Genomic DNA, 21,704 nt, shown 5'->3' with positions numbered 1-21,704 from the left:
ATCTTATTAAAGATTTGGCATCTTATTAAAAATAAAGTTTGAAAATATCAAGAAATTCATTTATTGCTTTTTAATCGCTCAGATCGCTAAGCAGTTGCAAATTGATTAAATTAAGAAAATGAAGATCTTACTTTTCGAGCAATGGCAACACCAACTAAGCTACGTAGTTGATAAATGCATGCTAGCGTTCAGCAGCACTGCATAATATAACGGTTCAAAGTTTTGGAAACGTGCCGCAAAGATATTCCTGACATAAAAAAAAAAAAAAAAAAAAAAAAAAAAAAAAACAGAAATTGCTATTATTTATTAAATCTCATAAAAAAAAGCGAGGAAAAAATAATTGAAGTTGATACATTTTACCATTTAATTTTAATAAAATATATTTAATACATATTACCCCCTTGAACGTGAAACTGTAACTAAGACACCTTTTGTTTTTATGAACATAAGATACAAATGAATTGCTATTACGGTATTTTTCTTGCATTTTGAAAAAAAAAAAAAAAAAAAAAAAAAGGAATAAATTTTGGGCCTGCTTTCTACAGAATAGTAAAGAGTAGATTATTTAAAAGTTATGAAGACCAAAAAATAGTACGCACTGATGGACACGATATGGTCATCTGAATATGACCGACAAAACAGTAACATTGGAATAATTAGCTGCAGAAATTTGTATTCATAAGCGTTATAAACAGAGTTTCAAGCAAAATCCGAGATTTTAACAAACTAATAGAAATCGACGAACGCCTTTTTATAAGAGCAAAAAGGAAATGAATACTGATTGATTGTTAAATAAAGAAGTGTTAGTTCCTTCAAAATTCCATAGCAAAGATTAGTGCAACTTTGGCTGGATCACCATCAACTCTCATGGTTCAAAGGTGGCCAACTTTGACGGTCGGTGGAATAATACATAAATACCTATTGCTCATAATCAGAATTAATTTAAAACAGTATTAATTGATTTACGAATCAAAAGAACAATGATTTAGGAACTGATAGAATAACGAAGACAAATAGGTAACAGATTTCAGTTTCTTTTGGATGCATTATGTGTAGAAAATCGACAGGGTGCCCTGTGCATAACATATCACAACATCTTTATTCTTTATGAAGGCCAAAACGTTTGGTCTCGTACTGCATTGATAGAGCTCGTTTATCTGGGAATACAACTTTATATTTTCCAGTCTTCAAACAGATTTTAGAAAATTTATAATAGTTGTCGCTAAGGTCAAAGAATGTGGATTAAACAGTTTTGATTATGAAATTTTTTTCCCAGAACAAAGTTATTTAGCGAAGTATTTCTGTTTGATAATACTACTACCAAATAAAATACATTATATTACAGACAGTTGTTATTACAATACGGGCTTAAAAATTATCCAAAAGTCAACAAACAAAAAAGATTCCGTAACATACTGTGAAAGCATCTTGCAGACAGCCTCTTTACCAGGATAATTAAAGTTTGGAAGTGACTGAAACAAAACAAAAGCATTTTATGGGGTATGAGAAAGATAAAAATATAATAATAAAAGATAGGATTTATTAGATTATAGCAAAGTAAAATATGGCTATCTGCTTGAGGGAGGGATGTCTTCGTGGAGGATTTTCTAAAAAAAACCTGGGACCGTATTCATATTAGACATGGTAAAAAACGAAAATTATTAGTTCGCCGGGATTTATCGGACGGAACTACCAGTGCTTAGTGGTTTTTATCAGCTCTATCATATGAGGAGGATATAACATCTGAAAGATTCTTTCAACTGTTAACTTGGTTCAATCGACTATGATAGTAAATTACTCCATTTGTATAATAATACAATAAATGTAAGATAAGACAGATTTTATTTCTTAAATTTAATATTCATATTATTCTTCTGGCAAAGAAATTTACTTAAAATTAATCATTAATTAACTAGTAATAAAGCTAAACGATCTAGTTATTATTTTGATAAAAAAATAATTTCACCTTTATAAAATCAGCAGTATTTTTTTTTCGAATGTATTCTTTTGAAAATTTGTATAATACATGTACCGAAAAATACGCCACATTTAAGACGGCCACTTTGCACTATTACCAGAAAAATGTCCAGCCCGCGCAAATCTGAATTTAATTTCATTTATTTGCCTTTAATCAAACGCCTGTCTTCATACAAGCAGAATATGTTTTGGCGCGCATTTGTTTCCTTTTTCTCGGGTACTTTGTTTTATACCTACTTTAAAAAGAACTGCAAAGACGATTGACCCGCTCAGCAAGCTGCACATGCGCCGAGGTGATTTGATCCTTCCGAGTGCAGTGACACGTCGAATGGTGACGTAATGATTGCATAAACAGAGTTAAAATCGCCATTTTGGCGATATCAAGTGCAGTTCCATTGCACTTTGTCTTAAAAAAATGTCAGATAAATATCTCTTAAATGGTAATTCTGAAATTTTATACTTATCAGCGATAACATAATTTCAGCTTTGATATTCTTTTCATCTTTAATTAAATATAAAAAAATTAGCTATGATTTTTGATAGCTTCGTTTGAAATATTGGCGATGAAATGTTTTTATAGAAACGGCAACCCTGTAGCGCTCGAGTGCAAACAGAATGATTTGTGAACATTACGTACGCAAGTGTTGTTGATTGTTTTGATACGTGATTTTGTGACAGTTCTTGAGCCAAAATTTGGATTATTTTTGCCCTCCCATGTGGATTATTTTCTGACTTATTATTTAGCATCATTTCTCACGACTGCTGATTAGCAGAATGAACTTCTTCATCGTCTTTCACCTGAATGCTCGGCAAAGGTAAGAGAATTTTTGTGTTCTTATTCCCATTCTCATACGCTGGAATACATTTTTAAAAAATTCACAGTTTTATCATCGTTTGAAGTCTTAATAAATATATCACCTTTCGTATGAAAACAGATCTTTGATCAGTTATTCACAGTTGCTGATTAACAAAATATATGAATTTTTAAGATGTTCTTAATCATAGGTAAAATTTAATGTGATTCTCAGGTAACATAAAAAATGTTTTGGTTAAGGTTTTTATTAAGGAATATTTAAATTTTTTAAACAAATTAATTACGCCAAATAAACATTAAAATTTAGTGACTGGCATATACAAAATCAGTTAAAGTATAACATAGTTTTTTGATAAATGTCGTTCGTTTAAATTTATTACAATTGTCACCATTTAATTGTTAAAGTTAATGCTTAAAATCACTCCCTTAAGTCGAGAAATTTTGAAACGTTTTTGATAAAACTGTATTCCATACTCTTTTTAATATACAAACGTTTTAAATTTGAATCTTCAAATATGTATTTTTGTTCTGAGAGGAAACAGAATTTATCATTATGTTTGTAAAAGAATTGAAATGTCTCGGGCTTTTTAAATGTGTAAAATTAAGTATTCGGCATTCAGTCGTTGTATTATGCGAAAATTTACTTTTCGTGATTGTTGTTCATGCTGTGCAAATTGTAAATGAGAAGATTTATAAAATAGAATTTCAGAAGATTTCTTGCAGTTTCCTGTCTCAAACAATTTAAGAATAAATATTATTGGAACTATTTCTTAAGAACGTTAAACGTATATTTATTGTATTGGAAATTAAATATTTGTAGATAATATATATATTTTTAATAATATTAAGTAATAATTAAAACAGTATATTTTAATACCATAATAGTCAGTATGATATATTAATAATATTATTGCGAATAATAATATTTAAATGTTTCTTTAATATAAATAATGTACGGCCTTTAATTTTTTTAGTGTTATAAATCGTTATAAATGGAAGGAACGTTGAAACTTAGAGATATTAATTGTTAAAAAATATATATTAAATAAAGGAGTTATTTAAATTGAAATTAACAATCCGCTAATGTGATATCCTTATTCATTTCCTGCAGGGTTACGAAAATAAAAATTACGTCGGCAACCGAAACTGTTTTCTGAATTGTTCGTTTTATTTAAAGCAAGCTTGCGTGATGGCTATTATATAGGCCGTTTCCTGGTTATTGTTTAGCACTCAACAGACGCAACTGGCGAAGTTTCTCCCCTTCCCCCTCCCGAGCGACATTTGAAAATGAAAGACATGATGCATTTTAACTGACGAAGTGAGAGATTTGGTATCGTAGTTTCGAAATCAGATATTCGGAATGCAGTATGATATAAAGAAAAAATATCCTTAAAAAATTCTGAATAATCAAAAATAAAGATTTTACTAATATAAATGTACGAAAGATATTAATTTCTGTACGATTTTAGCGCCTGTTATAAATGATATATCAGCTGTACCAAAATCTTACACTATCTGTTTTATCTGCTGACTGAGCAAATAACTCAACTTGATAAATGGATGGTTATCTTGTTTGCTGTAAGCCTTTGTTTGAACATGTGTCTGTTTTTCTTTATCTGATGTAATTACCGAATTTCATGAAATTCAGGCTGTTTATCCTGTAGTCTTTCAAATAAACTAGTATTTTAAATTGATTAGAAACCTTAAACAGTACATTTTTTAAATAAAGGTTTTATCGAAATATATATATATATATATATATGAAGGTAAACAAAAATATTACCCCTTCCCCCAAAAAACCTCAGGTTTGTGTTAAATAGGCTATCATTAGATGTATGTCTGTTTTCGCATTTTCCATTAGCATATTAGGCAAGTGAATATACTGCACGGGCGTTTTCTGTTTTTTCCCTATGGCGTAACATAAATGAGCCATCTCCCTTACAAAGTCTTTCGCGATGGCATCCCGTCATTTGAGCAAATAGCTCTAGTGTGCCTTGCCATAATTTAATAAAATCGAAATCTATGTCTTCTTTGACTGTAGTCCTTACTAGTTAACACCTAACAGGGAAAAAAAAAAAAAAAAAAAAAAAAAAAAAAAACTGACTTTTTGTGTGATGAGAATGTTATCCAGGGCAAGGGAGGAAGCCCTAAATGATATAACTTGACTGTAGAATTTCTTTATGAATAAAAAATGTAATATTTTCTTATTTATTGTGATAAAAAATTTAAGGATAATTTTTATCAAATTTTTTAAGATAAAATTTTCGAAACTTTTTTTAGTTGTTTAATATATAATCAGCTGACAGAAATTAACCGAAAGTTATTAATTGACTGGTTAATAAAGTAACCGAAAGTTCAGAATCTCTTTTTTTGGGGGTGGGGAGAGTTTATTGTTTTCAATCATACTTTTAAAATTTTCAAAAGCCATACAGTATTAATAAATAAATTGAATCATGATGTATAGACTTTCATATTTTAAAAAAAATTTCTTTAAAACGTTTTTTTTTTAAGCAGATTTTTATATTGTTACTTAGTCTTCATGCAAGAGGTGTAGAATTATCAACAGTTTAAAAGTTGTTTAAATGTGGCTAAGCCTAACGAAGTAGCCATTTGTTTACAATTGAAACTTGGCAAAATAGTGAATTACGGCCGTTTCTGCACCTTCAGTATCTTTTTGTCGAATGGTACAGAAAGTAAACTTTTAGTTTTGTGCACCGAAAAATGTGCCTTCTTGCCGGCTGGTTTTTGCGTAGAAACTCTAAATTTAAATGTAAAAATTATTATTCTTTAACTGTTTTAACTGTATTTGGTGTTGTACGTTTTTCTATATTTTTCAATTTTTAATGAAGATGTTTTTTATGGATTTTTGCCCTGCCGCGAAGTGAGAATGGAAGTAATTAAATGATATATATATCTCTGATGAAATTCGAGGAAATAAGTTTAAATGAAATGCAGCAAAAAATGTGTATAATTTAACAGGCCGTTCATATGGTGTCGGTAGGGTACGAACTGCGCCAAATTTGATCGAAAATCCCCGTCCCCCTCTTTTCTAATCCATGAACTGCGTGACGTTTCCTGTCCCCCATTTCTTTCCAAGAAGATTGGGTGCTACAAAAAGTCGTTTATCGCCATTAATGGGACATTCTATTGAGACTGCAAGCCTTTATTTTCGTTTATCAATATTGTAAAAATTGTGCATGTAAAACAAATATTAATTTAAAGTCTGGTGTGTGCTAAAATATAAATTTCTTTTACACTCATTTTAAAGTTTTGTGATGCTTAAAAGAATGATAAGCCAGATCTTTTTTATTCTCTGTAAGAATTAAAAACTTTCCAAATTGTAGATTTTAGTCGCTGATATGTATATTAGTTTTGAATAGTAAAATTGATAGATTAATGACATACACAAAACTGATACATAATCAGCGTATCAAATATCGGATTTGTAGCTCACCTTAAATAAGTTTCTTGTCTAGATAAATATTAACAAATCTTCTTAGATAGCAGAATGGTTTTAAACTTTCAAATTTACCATTTTAGGTAAACAGTTCTAATTTAATTATAAAAATTATCCTTATTAAGTCTAAAAATTGGACTTCTTAAGTCGTTCTAAATTCACACTAATATTATTGCAATATATTCCCGTATTAAGCTTTCCATTTTTAATCATTGAAGTTATTTTAAGTTTATTTAACTTTGTTACAAACTCCATATTTTAATACTAGAAACGTTTAAATATTTATTCTGTTTTCCACCTGATGTACTTTGGCATGTATTTAATTTCTAATACACATTTAATTAATAAATTGATAATTATGAGCGTCATCAGAATTTTTATAATTAAAAAAAAAAAAAAAAAAAAAAAAAAAAAATCGAACTCCCTTATATTCATATCCTGGGATTTTCTGTCTCCCTTTTAATCCATTTCTTTTTCACATATTCTTGCACTGTACTCAAGTTTTCATGTATATAAAATTTATATAATTTGTATTGTATTTATGCCAATTTATATTTAAATGATAATTTTTACAAATTCTTGCATCACAACTCTAGTTAACAGAAGATGTTTCTAACACCTTGGCAAAGCTTAATCTTCAGCATGTAGCTTATTTTCCAACCTAGTTTCAGGCTGAATTATTTGTAAAATTAATTACTTGAAATTATTTGTTAACAAAGATGGTCTCCAAATCACACTCATAATATTTCTAACTGTTGTAATTTATAATGCAACAAGCTCATGTGATTTATAATATAATTCATTTATAATTTTTTCAGCAGTATTGAAATTAATAGCAGATACTGATAATGATATACATTTAGATTACAATGATTTAGATTGCCATTGCCTTCTTCACTCATGCTTTTATACTACATTCCTAATATTTCATAATGGCATACAGGTAAGTTTAACTCATTCACCAAACATGTAAATCTCTAATTCAGCCCACTTTTGTTCTTACGTGTGCTGTATCTTCTATTTTCTTTAATATATTGTTCAGCCTAATTTCAAAAGGTCTTGTGGAAAAGTCACTAAACATTGGTAGTTCGACCCGAGTTTCTAGTCCCAGTGATCCCCCAGCTCTTTCTTTTTTGTACTTATTTACTGTATAAAAATGTAGCGTACAAATTTCAGTTCATGAAGTAAAAATACTTTTTTAATTTATTCTTTAAAAATATTGCAAAAATTTTCACCTTTACCTGACAAGTACTTATATTTTTAACCACTGTATTTTAATTTCTGTTGACTATCAGTACATTCACTTGTTTCACAAGTGCAACTTTTATTTTATACGCAAATCTACGTAAAATAGCATTAAAACTTCAGTTATGCGGAGCTCCTGATCGATAGCTTGCTTAAGATTGAATGAAAATAAGCTTAATGTTACTGTTAATTAGCTTCTTATTAATTTAATTATATATTTCTAATTATTATATGTTCAGATATTCCCAAGTACTCACACTTTTGCATCCCAATTTTTAATTTTTGGATTAAAAAGTAAACTTTTATTTATTAAAAGGCCTGATTGATTATATTAATTTGCAGTATTGTGTATCTAATTCCTTTCTTCTAGATAAATTTTATAAAAAACTTCTTGGCATAATAATTTAAATTTATTTACAATTTATACGTCAGTGTTCCAAATGCATAGTAATGTTGTTATAATAGCTTTTTTTAAAATTTAAGTGAATTTAATTTCTGCAAACATTTACATGATTACTTTAATTAACAAAAAATATTTTTAGCACACTTTAACACACTTTTATATGGAATAATTTTTTGCACACTAGTGAACTCTATTAAATTTTCCAGTCTAGTTCAAACATCTTGACTATTATTGATGTAATTTATTAAAAGTATAATTTGTATGCTTTATAATTATTTAATTTTTGACATTATTATCATAAATGAAAGATGTTTGTAATGCTAATATGTATGTTTACCAATACCTTTTATTTTCTTTGTTAGCTCACGCATTTATTACTGTTATTCAAGTAATTAGCCTGCTTGTTATTTATTTTTTACTTGTTCTTGTGATATGTAATTCTATTTATTTATTTTTATTTTCCTCATGGCTACAATTGGCTTCGAAAAGTTATATTTTAACCCTGTAGGCAGCAGGGGGGAAGAAATTTTGATTGGCGCAGTTGGACTATAGCCTCGACCCGGGGGGGGATTTTCATTAGCGCAGTTGGAGTACACCCATGGTGTCCCCATCAGATTTTTTATTTGTTTATTTATTTACTGTTTTTAAATTAAACAAATAAATTACTTTCTATTTTCGAAAGTTTTCTTCTCATCATCGTTTCTGTTTAACACAAGACATTTTTGTTTCATTGACGTGAAATAACAAAATTAACAGTGTAATGTATGGCTTTTTAAGAACTGTTGTTATTATTTAATGTTACTTAAAAAGCAAAAATAATTTGAGTAGTTAAAAGTTGGGGTTCTATTGTATTATCGGTTTATTATAAGCATATTTAACTAGTCTGTTATTCGATAAAGTTAGAGAAGAGGCAGAAAACTCAGATATCGCTCGCGAGAGCGATTCGAACGTGTGATATTCTGATTCGAAGTAAGACGCCTTTCCGTTAGGCCAGCGGTGCCCAAGCTTGTGCTCGCCAACCCGATTAAGTACTATGAACAAAAAATATTTTAAAAATAACCATTCATTTATGTTTATTAATTGTTAAAATATTGTAAGTATTTATAGTCCTAATTGATATCTTGCAAGATGTTATATAATAATTGATTTATAACATAAAGAATTGGACGATAATAATTGGTTATCCGTTCTGTATTTTCTCACGGGTATAACAGCTAAACTGAATAAACTGGTCGAAGATCTTCAGGGAAAAGAAAAAAACCTTTTTTTCAATTGATTGGGACTGTAACTGCTTTTCAGATAAAGCTAAATTTGTGGATAAATCAGATGAAAGAAAAAAATTTCACCCATTTTCAGAATTTATCAAGCCATATTAATAACCACACAAGGCAACTGAAACACAGAAATAGTCGGAAAACCTAAATGCACTGAAAAATAATTTTGAACTCCGCTTCTCTGGTTTCCATAAAGTTCAACCAATATTATTATTCATCTCAAACCCATTTGCCGAAATGAATATTTCAGATGTATCACATAAGATTGAAATATGTTTAACAAAAATGTTGATGTTTTGGAAATGTGCTCGCGATACCCATTTGCCGAAATGAATATTTCAGATGTATCACATAAGATTGAAATATGTTTAACAAAAATGTTGATGTTTTGGAAATGTGCTCGCGATAGGCCAAAGTTTGGGCGCCACTGCGTTAGGCCACGCGGACTTTTTCTAGGAACCGTAATTCTTTTATTTTACAAACAAGTAAAATTATTAGTAGTTTTTTGAATGACTGTTTTTTTGGTAAGAAATTTCATTATTATTATTATTATTATTATTTTACGTTAACAGGAAAGTTATGTTCAAATTGACATTCGTTTTATAGAAATACTGCATTTTCGAGGAATATTAGCGCGGAGTAGGAATATATTGCAAAATTTTGCCTAAAATACATCGCTTTAATAGAGTACTTTTAATAAGTATTATAAAATAAATCATAAAAAACGGTAACTGTAGCGCCATCTGTTGAATAAAATAGGAAGAAAATTTCGTGATTAAGACCTTTAAAAAACTAGGTTGAAACTAAAATCATGAACTAAATTTAAGCTGGTACCTTCCAGATTGTAACATACGATCTGCGACGTGGTCGTTTGGGTTCTTATTACTTTATAGCCCTAAATAAAACAGTAGCATGCAGTTGCTTAGGTATTTTAATGTATTGCTGTAAAGGATTCAGAAAGCAAACGCCGTTCCTGTTATATATGCAAATTTTGTTGTACATTGTTGAAATGCTAAATCAAGAGTACGAGGAAGAATGTAACCAGTTATATCCTGTCGTTTCTTGGAATTAGATTTGTTTCATTGGCAAGACAACTGAAAATAATATGCACTTCCCCGCATAACTAAAGTAACGCCAAATGGCTAGCTAGCCTAACATAAAAGTGCCGGGTAATGACTGTATCAGCAGAGTACAGCCTATCAGCAGTCACTGAAAGAGGGACAAAGGCGTTTTGTAGCGATGATTGTTGAAAAATGATTTGTCAGGACACGCAAGTCAAAGAACTTGTTACCGTAGAGGTGCATCTTACGTACAGAATTAGTAGATTTCTTCTGATTAGAGCAGACTTCGGGTTTCTTTTTCCTCCATCCTAACTCTAGGGTTGAGGAAGCTTGGATGCAGCAGAGACACTAGATGATCCTCGGAGCATCTTTATACTTGTTGTGTGGCCTTGTCTTGTTTACAAAGAGCCCTTAAATATGATAAATAATTTTTTGCTCGTTTTAAGCATCTTGGTTTATTGAAACAGTCTAAACTGCGCGTGCCTGAATCGCTGGCAGCGAAATCGTTGAACCGCGAACATTTTTGCTTTGAAAAAAATAATCTGACCTTCTTAATGGAAAAACTGTTTTAAGCTGAAAAGGATTTGCTATCGTCTCTTTTAGGAATTTCTAGAGATTTAATTTCATTGTACGTTTTTTCAGGTGAACTGTTTACTTTCTCTGATTGATAAATTTAGTCGTCGGAGCACATACTGAAGCTGGTTCTCTGTGTAATCTATGGAAAATCCACAAAAACTGCTTAATGAAAGAATCAGATCAGGAATTTTTAAAAATGATCGATTTCATATTTCTTGAAAAAAAAATCACAGTTTCTTCTGTTGGCATCTAATCTTGGGCAGTAAATTGGAAGGATCTATCTTTCTTTCTGATGGCGAGGATCCAAAGTCACTGCAAAGATTTTTCTCATTAAGCTTAGCGAAATGATTATTCAAGGGAATTTTCTGAACTCATGTAGAAATACTTATGGATTTTATAATTATTAATGGGTGAATTCCACGCCGCCTTTCTCGGGTTTCGGGGTTGAAAAACAGTTGGAAGACTACAGTCTTTTCCTCCTTACTTCAGCATTTCCTGACGGTTTTTGTATCTTCGGCATATCATCGGTTGTGTTGTCTTCATGCTTTCGCTGAAAAAAATCTTCTGAATAAGACAGTTCCAGTGCTATAACAGCCTCTGCACGATCTTTGTTAAAGTCCTCTTTTTTTATATCCAGGCAAATTCTCTAGCTCCTTCCTATAAGGAGAAGTGTAACAATGTTGCAATCTCGAACTTATGAGAGAAGTGATCGTTTCGACCTATCAGCAGCAGTTATTTTCATGGATTTTGCTAAAACAAGTAAATCATAAATTGTTTAGTGACATAAAATGCAAGGTTTTAAAAGGCTATTCTGTTATGTATGCTTGCAGATGCTTTCCATGAAAACCTTAATTGATCAAATTAAAAATCATATCGTCAGTAAGGTGTGAGGCGAAATTTATATAGAAGCATAGATGACATCATTATACGTTAGTATATTGCGTCAGTCGTGCCAATATTATAGCACAATAGTATATTACAGAAGTTGTCTTGGTGATGTCATCAAACAATAGTATATAACACATATGTGAGTGACGTCATCACTCAAAAGACCTGATTACCGTCTAAGAATGTGCTGGAGCCTTAGAATAAATCTGTAATTTTTTATAATCCTGTTTTTCCTTAGAAAAAGAAGAGTAGTGTGTTTTTAGAGCCCCAAAATATGAACTGTGTGCTTAGGGCCCAGACTGAATGAATCGAGCCGATCACACAGTATGACATTATATTAGAAAGATATATATATATAAAAGATTGAATTAAATTAAATACATTAATAAATGGAAATAAATTTCCTAATACTTGCTCGCATATTATATATTGCATTGATGATATCTTCTAGCAGCAGTATATCATTTCACTTCCTTAATGCATTTCTTTTAAATGAAAGGAAAATATACTATTGCGTAGCTTGCATAATAATTTCATCTAGTAGTACATTAACCCAGGGCTTAATTTCTAAAATTAGAAATGCCGGAACCCTATGGAAGACTGTGAGGAACAAAAGAAAAGTAATTAATTAAATATTTAAAAATTAAAATAATTAAATTTAAACTAAGAGAAATGTAAAGAGATAAAGAGAAATCTAATAAATTATTAAATTAATTTTAAGTAGTTAAATAGAAAGAAAAAAAATTATCGGACCTTGTCTTATTTGGAGCATTCGCTGAAATTGCAATTCCATTTAGAAGTTAAGAAGTAACTCAGCCGATCTCCATCTCAGTTTAAGCCCTGATTATACGTGTAATGTACTATTCCAAGGGATGACCGGTATCACTCATTTTTGTAGCACACCAAGGAAAAAAGATAAAACGATTAAAGCTTCCCTAAGGAGAATATGAAAGGAAATTTTAACGGAAAAGTGTAGCTTTTCAAATAAAGAGGGAAGTATTAAAAGATTTTCTGATCGCGATGACGTTTCGATATAATTCTAGCCGTTAAGCAGAAATTTTCCCTGAATACGATTCGGTAACAACGTGAGAATAAACGTAAGACTTCTCTGTGCAAGTGACAGCAGTGGTCCTCCCATTTGGTTACATCATTCAGAAAGTCTTCAGGAGCTCTACAGTACGAAGTCACTATCGTGGAACGTGCACGACCACGGTATCACTTTTAGTACTTTGAGGAACACAAAATTTGCCCGCTTTCATAAGTTTAATTGCACAGCCTGGAGAATAAATCTTTGGCATATGATTGCAGACTTTTTCTTTCCTCAAAGTCTCAACCTTGAGTGCGAGGGAAAGACAGGCCTGCATTCAGAAATTAGAATTTATTAATGCATTTTTTTTACTATTAAAACAAAATTTATCTGCTAAAATTCTGGTTCATTTACATAAAAGAAGTGCCGGAGCCCTTTTATTTAGGGCTCCAGTGCGCTCCGGCTGAAATTACAATTTATCTCGAAAACTGAAATGTACTGGAGCCAGCCTCCGGCGCAATTTAAGCTCTGCATTAAGTCATTTCCGTCAGTGTTTAGGAGGGGTAAATTGCGTGCTTGTTAGAAGGTGAGTTTATAAAAAAAAAAAAAAAAAAAAGACTAAGCAAAAATGCACTGCGTTCGCAACATCTTCTCTTAGCAAAGTATGCTCCGAGATCCATCAGTTCAACGACTGCTGATTTTACAGTTGACTGCAAACTCGCTTTGAAACCCTTGCAGTGCGATATTTGTTTTGGAGTAACGGTGTCGAGCTACCTGAGCGTGTAATTGGAGATCAAACAGGAAGTCAAAAATAATAATAATAATAATAATAAAGTAGTTCTTGAAGAATCCCGGACCAAATGTAGTAAGTAAAAGACGCAAGACCATATCCGAATTGTAACGAGGCGGGTGAAACCCTACTCAGTTCTAGTGAACGACAAAAAGAGGGCGACTATCATCCAACTGGTAGGCGGATTTGGCGTGGACAGATAATTACATGTCATGGCTCTGAAATCTGCAGTGTGGTGTTTTTAGTTCTTATTACTTTGATCGTCAGGATTAAAGAGCATAGATGAGAGGGAAATATCTGAAAGGCTTTTCAGATTTTAGCGGTCGTCCAAAGGGTTTGTTAACGATTTTTGCGCTGTCGCTAAACAACTTCCAGGCTTACATGTAGACTTTATGAGGCTCTTAGCCGTCTATTCGGCTGCGTTCCCGGAGCAGGGGGGAGCAGAGAGTAGATGGTTTCTGCCAGGAAGATATCACACTGTGAGGCTAAGGCCAGGTCAGTGGTCTTCCTTGGTGGCTCTCATTGTTCAATTTTCTTACTAAGATGTCTTTACAAAACCTTTTTTTTTTTTTTTTTTTTGTCTTTAACGTTTTGTATGCTTACTTATTAAAAATCACATTCTTGGCGCGTACATAACACAAAATTTGATTCAACACCAAAATCACAAAATATTTAAAAACAGCATATGTTTAGAAGTTCCGACAGACAGTCTCGCGCGCCGAAGATAAAAATGTTTTATTCCGTATAGTATTGCCAATGCTCGCTTTGAAATCGTTGAGTTTGTTAATCAAAAATTCGTTAAAGTTTTACAAAATATGAAATAGATAATAAAACAAATTCGAAATTCGGTCTTCCATGTGCCAGTGTTCGGGTGAAGCACTACGATATTCAAAATTTGATGGTTCTTTAAGTACCGTTGTTTTTCCACAGTGCGAGAAACATGCATACATTCATGCAGATTCGTATTATTTTAATTTCTTTAAATATAATACAGGGCGATAATAATTGGTGGCAACAATTAGAAAAGTGATACGCCGTTTTTAGTGATTCAACGTAAAATGCCGTTTCGAGACTAAAATCCCATTCGGAACTAACGTCCCTTTTGGACTAATAAAAGTTAACTGTTACATACTGAAAAAAAGATTAAAATCATGTTGTACAAAAGTATTATTTAACATAAATTGCTAAATTTCGCAGCTGATTTATCTCAATATTGAATATGAATATTAAATTAAAGGAAATTTAAATTAGTAGAAAAAAAAAAAAAAAAAAGCGGAAATTATCTCCCTTGTTTTGAGAAAAAGAAAAAAAAAATTCTTTAATATGGCATAGGTCACCTCTGACTAGATTTGCCAACTCTGTTGAGTAGCAAAACGGACAATATAAAATATATTTATATTAATTTCGTTTTTATTATTATCAAAATTTGTTAGAGTAGAATTTTAGAATTAAGTTTCATGTGAACAAACAATTCATTAAAGCTTTGAAAACAAATGAAAAAATTTTAGTTCGATAATTTAGGTAATACATTAAACACATTAGTAACAACTCACTAAGCACAAAAAATGCATTAAGAGAATATTCATAAGAATTCAATAAAAAAATTTAGAAATTTTTTAAGTATTTGAAATTTTTAAATTTAAGTATTAAAGTCAACTTTTAATTTTTAAAATATATTGTTTATGATTTCTGGCAGATTTAAGAAAATATGCATCACTTTCTATTTTTTCAGCGAATTCTGAACAACTTTATCTCAAATTAAAATATGTAACTAATTCATTTTTAATAAATTCAAACGAATGCCTATTTCGTTCATTTCTCCAATTAATTGACATGACAGTAAAAAAAAAAAAAGTTTCAGAGTGTGCTGACGTAGCAGGAATCGAAAACATATGCGAAACTATTTTTTTAAATATTTATTATTCATAATCAGCACTTTTTTAAAAATCATATGCCGTTTGCTATTTGATGGTTTAGCTCTTGTAAGTTTTTTGAATTAATGTTACTTCATCAAAAAGGTCATCGATATTCAAATCCAATTTTTCTTTTAGCTTCAAATCTTCAAGTAACACAACAAATTTCTAGTATGTTGGAAACGAATTATTTAACACACTACAAATTGACAATTTGCCAAATGTGGAATTTTTACCAAAGTATTCTAACTAAGTAACCGCTAAAGAAAGAAATAATTTAGTCTTCATTAATCTTTCAGCTTCTGCATTATCAAGTTTTTCAAATGCTGATGAACTTCAAAGCTTAAAAAATTTCTGGTAGCGAGATTTAAGCTTAAGTTACTCAAAACATTGGAAATATCTACACCATTTTTTTTTCCTGTCTAGTTTTGCAACTTATAACTGACATTAAATATCGACATTGAATAACATGAAATGTCGCGAGAACAATAAATATATTCAAAAGTTCATGTTATTTGTACAAAATATCTTCACTTAGAAACAGCTTGAATAATATTTAGAACAATCATTTCGTCAGTTTTAGAAATGAAATCTTGAAAGAGTTTTAATTTCGAAATAAAGTACATTTGAAACTTTTTCTGAGCTCAAAAAAAGGACAAGGACGGCAAAGCTGATTAAAAAACAGACATTTCCAGAAAACGACGGTTGACGGCTCTACCTCTGACAGAAACTCAAATCTCGCATATTAATTTCATAGAATTTACGAAACTGTTGATCAAGTCCTGAGGAATTGCTCGTCACTTTTCTGAATGTGCAGTTTTTGGATGCGATTTTAAAAAGTGCGAGAAGGTATCTGGCGCTGCAATTCGGTCGCATGAGGCGTCCTATGCATGGTCAATCGTATTCAAATCTGTTGATTAAGCTGGCTTATTCATTCGAATGATAACTTTTCAAGTATTATCACTCTAGAAACTCTGGAAAGGGTGTTTTGTTAGCAAAACATCTCGGCCTGCATGACCTCTAAATAACCTTATAATTATTAAACTTATTAACCAAGGTGTCGGCTGCTCTGTTGAACCGATTACTTATATATAATCGGCGCAAAACCTTTGTCAACGATACCAAGTTCGATGCAGCCATTTTTTTATGATAGTTTATTTATTTATTTACAAATGCCTAACTTTTCGCACCTTACTAAGCCACTTGCCATCTTGCCTCTCGGTAAGCGCGCTATAACACATCCGTCCTTTTTGAATGAACAACTGTTTCTAGTGATTTTTCTGTCGGCTTTATCATTGAAAAAGATGCCTGATTTGTTCCTCCTTTTTAAAAAAAAAAGATGTAGATTTTACAGTTTCACTCTATTAGCATCAAAATTAATGAACTCGAAGGGAGATCTTTGATGGTAATATCTGTGTTTGGGATGGAAAGCCAGTTTTATCTTTACGTGATAACACAAAAGTGATCCGTCGTGAATGGTTGATGATAAAGCAGACAATTTGCACTAAACAGTTGTTCTTAAGAAATGTTTTGAATGTGTGATGCGGTTTTAAGACAGCTAATGGTATTTGATGGTTCCACCCCCATATCATGAAACCGTGTTCGTGGAAAGGATTTAGGTCTGTTTCCGCGTTTTTAAAAAAATCTTCCTGTTTGCGCGAAATCGGGGAGTACAGTCCGCCTCCCAAAGTTCCTCAGGAGATGCCAGGATGAGTCATTAAGAAGAGTTGGGCAGTTTCTTTGTGAATACAAGTGTCTAGCCCCTCAGATGCTAGTTTTCTCCTGATTCCTCCCTGATCTTTTGCGCAGATTCACGCGCAGCGTGTTTACTCCAAGGAGCTCGGCGTGGTCAAAGCTGATTTTTTTAAAACGCCACGCGTTTAGCACGTTACGAACTTGGTGCGCATTACTGAATGTAAATTAATTTCTTTTATTAGTTTTTCTGAAATAGTTTTCTTTTTAATTGGTATAGATATTTATTTGTTCAGATGTTTTATTATAAATCTATACATAAAGGAAGAATTCCTGATTTATTCATTTATTCATCTACAGATCATCGCCCAAAGCTATTAGAGATACAGATGTCAAAACTTAGGAGCTTATTCCTTTTGTACCGAAGATGTCATTTAAGAAGCGATTTTTTAAGATTCGGAGGGCAAAACGTGTTTTTATGTTTTTTCATATAAGGAAGAAACAGATGTACATAAGATTCTTGCTTTAAAATGTATGGAATATGAATACCTAAAAACGAATTTCAAACGTTTCCGAAATTCGGCCCCGAAGGGAGGGGGGAAACGTGTTCTTCACATATTCCTTCATACCTCAGATATCCATAAGACAAACTTATGAATTATTGCTGTAAAATGTAAGGAATACGAATAAATGCTGACATCAACATGTGTAGGGAGGGGGACCGATTGGCATAAAATACAAGTTTACATAATGTACAAGTAAGCCCTATTAAAGGTACACACCAGGTATGTAAAGCTAGTTAGTATAAAAAAACTTTGGTTAATTGATAAAATTGATAATTTTAGTTATAAGGTATTTTCTGCGTTCTTTCCGCATGCCTTCGTGATTAATTGGAAGCATACTCGGGCGTGTATTCGAGAGGTCCAGGGTTCGAGACTCGGGGAGGGCACTGCATATTTTTCACGTTTGCTGCATTGATTAAACCTAATAACGTCACACTGTAATCAAATTTTTTAAATTTTCTAATCGTAGCATGCATTTTAAGAGATTATCAGAGATTTCGAAAGCACGAATTTTAAGGGATTATCAGAATATCGTAATATTCGACGAATACTGAATTCTCCACTTTTTAAATATCCATCGTCAGAGTAAACTAAAGTCGTTTGATATTTGCCTTAAAGAAGCTGATTGTACTTACTCTTCAGTTACAACTGTTGAACCAGTGTTTCCGAAGTTTTTAATATTGCCACCATACGAATAAATTAAATTGCGAATCGCATTTACATTTGGAATTGAAAGTGACTCACAAAGTACAGTTTCTCTTAAAAGAGAAGCTAGATGAATAGGAGATTTAGGAAAAGAACATTTTAAAATGAAATAATATCAAATAAGTTGATAATAATTAGCAATTTCATTATATACAAATACAGATGTGTATATATAAAAATAAATGATTTAAAATATACTCTTTAACTATTTATATTTACTGTCAATAATTACTAACAAGTATATACACATAATTAATTATTTTAAATTAGTATGATAAATATATACAATCACTGCTGAATCGTGCGCTATGCTTCTGGAATTTCTGAATTAAATCTTTGAAACTAATAAATTTACCTTTGACAATTAATAAATTTATCAATGGTTTCTATTAATGTATTTGGATATTCCGATGAATGCAAGTAAAGCAAGTCCATTCAATCGAGATTCAGATGCTATATTTCTGAATTATGACTTTGACAATTTATAGCTGGGAATAAAAAGCTTCTTTTGGCTAGGACAAAGCTTTCTCAGAAGCTGCCTTGATATTCGAGGTATATTTTATTCTCATCTTCCTTTCTTTTCGCAACGAATAAATATTCTGAGATTTTATTATAATTCACCTTTATGCAGAATTTCGGAAAAATACTGTTTTTAATTTAGGAAACTATCTTTTAGTCCATTGCCAAAATTATCGCAGAGTTTGAACATCTCTTCCCTTTTAAATACAGTACTTCATTTATGCAAAGATATACAAAGACTCAGACTTCGTAAATATCTTTCGATTATTTCTTTTAAAAATTCTTTTTTTAAATCTAAAAATTTTTTGCTTTCCTGCATTTCGGAAGAGGCCAACGCCCAGTCGGGCCCCCATTATAGAACCCCTTTGGAAGGGGGTAATGAAGATTGATGATTTCGCGCAAACAGGAATGTTTTTGACAACCGCGCAAACAGGAATCGCGCAAACAGGAAGACATCGTGGAAACGGAATCGTGGTTAACTTAGTTTTCCAATTCTGGCTGAACTGGAAATTAAACAACTTATTTTCCAATTCTGGCCGAACTGGAAATCAAACAACTTATTTTCCAATTCTGGCTGAACTGGAAATCAAAGTGTAAGAGCTAACTTGGGAATTAAGTGAATTAGAACACTATCTCATTTTCTGGGTCTTTGAGTCACTAACAATTGCACCCTTGCTATTTTGAATAGTTAAAACAGTATTTAAAAAATAAAATTAAAAAAAATAATAAAAAAATTTTTTATATTAGAAAACAATTTGCATTTTATGTGAAATGAAACAAATTTCTAATGTTTAATACTTTATTTTTTTTATTCTAAGTTCTAAAATATTTAATAAATCTTCTATAGAAGGTAATATCTGTAAAGTACTGTTATGGAAAGAAAAAGTAATGCGAAGAAAAAATTTTATTAACTTTCAATATCACTTGCGAATGAAACGTATGCCGTCAAATTCTCATCAGAACCATCAGGCCATTATATGCAGCTTTTTTATAAACTGAAAATGGGATTAATGATTTCACATATCAAAATAATCATCACAGTATGTACACAATAATAGCGATTTTGGAACATTGAATCTTGGATTGTTTTTCTTTTGAGAGCAATTGCTGGAAATTCTGTTAATTCGTGCTTTTTGCTCCATCTGTTAAATGCAGATTTTTCGAAATTCGAATGCATTTTAATGTCGGCGGCTTGAGGAAACTGCAGCAGACTACAAGATTTAATTTATTCCAGTGATTAATTAATGATTTATATTCATAATTTTTAACATACTACACTTTATAGTTGTGAATCTGTTAAAACTTCTGAATTAATTATTAATAGTTTGCGTTTGCTTAATAAAGTTTGGAAAGATATTTCTGAGTAAATTTGTTGGAACCAGCTATTCATCTTACAAAAATCTAATTTTAGCACCATGGTCACACTAACCCTTGATTTGGTGTGACGAACAGATTAAGGGTTGCAGAAATGTGTGGCTCTGTGATCTGTTTAGCTTGCCTCTGAATACGTATTCCAGTTAACTGATGCTGACGCATCAAAACATTTGCTGAAATAACTTATAAGTTCGAAAAAAAAGGGGTAGAGGTAGAACTGCAAGACATTTTGAAAAATAGCTAAATATTCATGCTTTTAAAAATAAAAATTCAGAATGTCGAATTAATAGTTTCATCATCAAGGTCTCAACTTGATAACAAATTTTAGAATTGTAGAATCGGTACTTACTGTCTAGGAATATGACTTCTGTAAACTTACTTCCGATGTGGCTGTCTAGGGGCTAATAAACTAGTCCAATTTACAAATAACTTGAATATTTAATTAAACATGAATAGTTGCTACAAACTACAAAGTAATTATATACATAGAAGGAAATAGATGAGGTTATTTACAAACGAAGAGAAGGAATTGCATTTTACAAGCAAACATCTTTGAATCGTGTCATCGTCTTAATGGCGGAATCGCCTGCCTGCCTGCGTCATCGAAGAAGTGAAAGATTTCCTCCCACAGCTTGCCGCGTCATCCGATTATAAATGAACGATGCCAACCCACAACTGCTCGTCCATCCTGATGGAATGCGGCCTCGCATTCTCGTAGCACCACTGTCTACATCTAGGGATCTGAAAAATAAAATTAAAAAAACAAAAACAAAAAAAAAGAGATTTTTAGTTACTATTGATGGAAAAGTCGTCTTAAATGGTTTATTTCAGCCATCTTTTCTCATCATCTTAACATCCTCAGAAATAACGGCGTTAGCTCTTCTTAAATGCTCTTTCAGTGTTCGTTCATCTTTAACAGTCTATCTGAATACATGTATTTTACAAACACGTGTTCCTTTGATGTTGTCTGGAACAATTCATCTTCGTATTTACGTCTTCTTAAACATCATCTGAATACGTCTTCTGAATGCGTCTTTTTAGATACCGTCTGGATACGTCTTCTGAATGCGTCTTAGATATCTTCAAGATCCGTCATTCGAATGCGTCTTCTCAAAATCATCTTCTTTAAGCCGTATTTCTTCATACATTTCATCCTTAGACATCATCTTCAGTCTTCTTAAATTAGTTCACGTCTTTAAAATCATAGTCCAAGTTCATTAGTCAAATCGGGAGAAATTTGTCAACCTGGGAAAAAGTTTATAATCAGGAATCATCAAAATTGGTATTTCATTATCAAAGATCGTCTGTCCATGGTTTCAGGTATTCAGCACAAGTACTAGTCTTGAAAGGTCCTTCGGTAAAACCAACCTTCTCTACGTCGTATGTGTCATTAGGTTTCACCTTGGTAATTTTGTATGGACCTAAA

General features: G+C 31.5%; 1 protein-coding gene across 1 annotated transcript in view; it reads left to right on the top strand.

The window, feature by feature from the left end:
* Nucleotides 1–2,589: 2,589 nt before the first annotated feature.
* LOC118187793 (uncharacterized) overlaps nucleotides 2,590–21,704 on the top strand; it is a 200,817-nt gene continuing 181,702 nt past the window's right edge. Inside the window, exon 1 of the mRNA XM_085824749.1 lies at nucleotides 2,590–2,792. The gene's annotated coding sequence lies outside the window, so the exon portion shown is untranslated. The remainder of the gene's footprint in view (nucleotides 2,793–21,704) is intronic.

The sequence above is a fragment of the Stegodyphus dumicola genome, chromosome 1 (genome assembly GCF_044657685.1).
Source record: "Stegodyphus dumicola isolate Sdum_Otavi_A_Nest chromosome 1, ASM4465768v1".
NCBI lineage: Eukaryota > Metazoa > Arthropoda > Arachnida > Araneae > Eresidae > Stegodyphus > Stegodyphus dumicola.
Note: the sequence above shows the minus strand (reverse complement) of the source record. Positions and strands in the feature narration are given on the sequence as shown.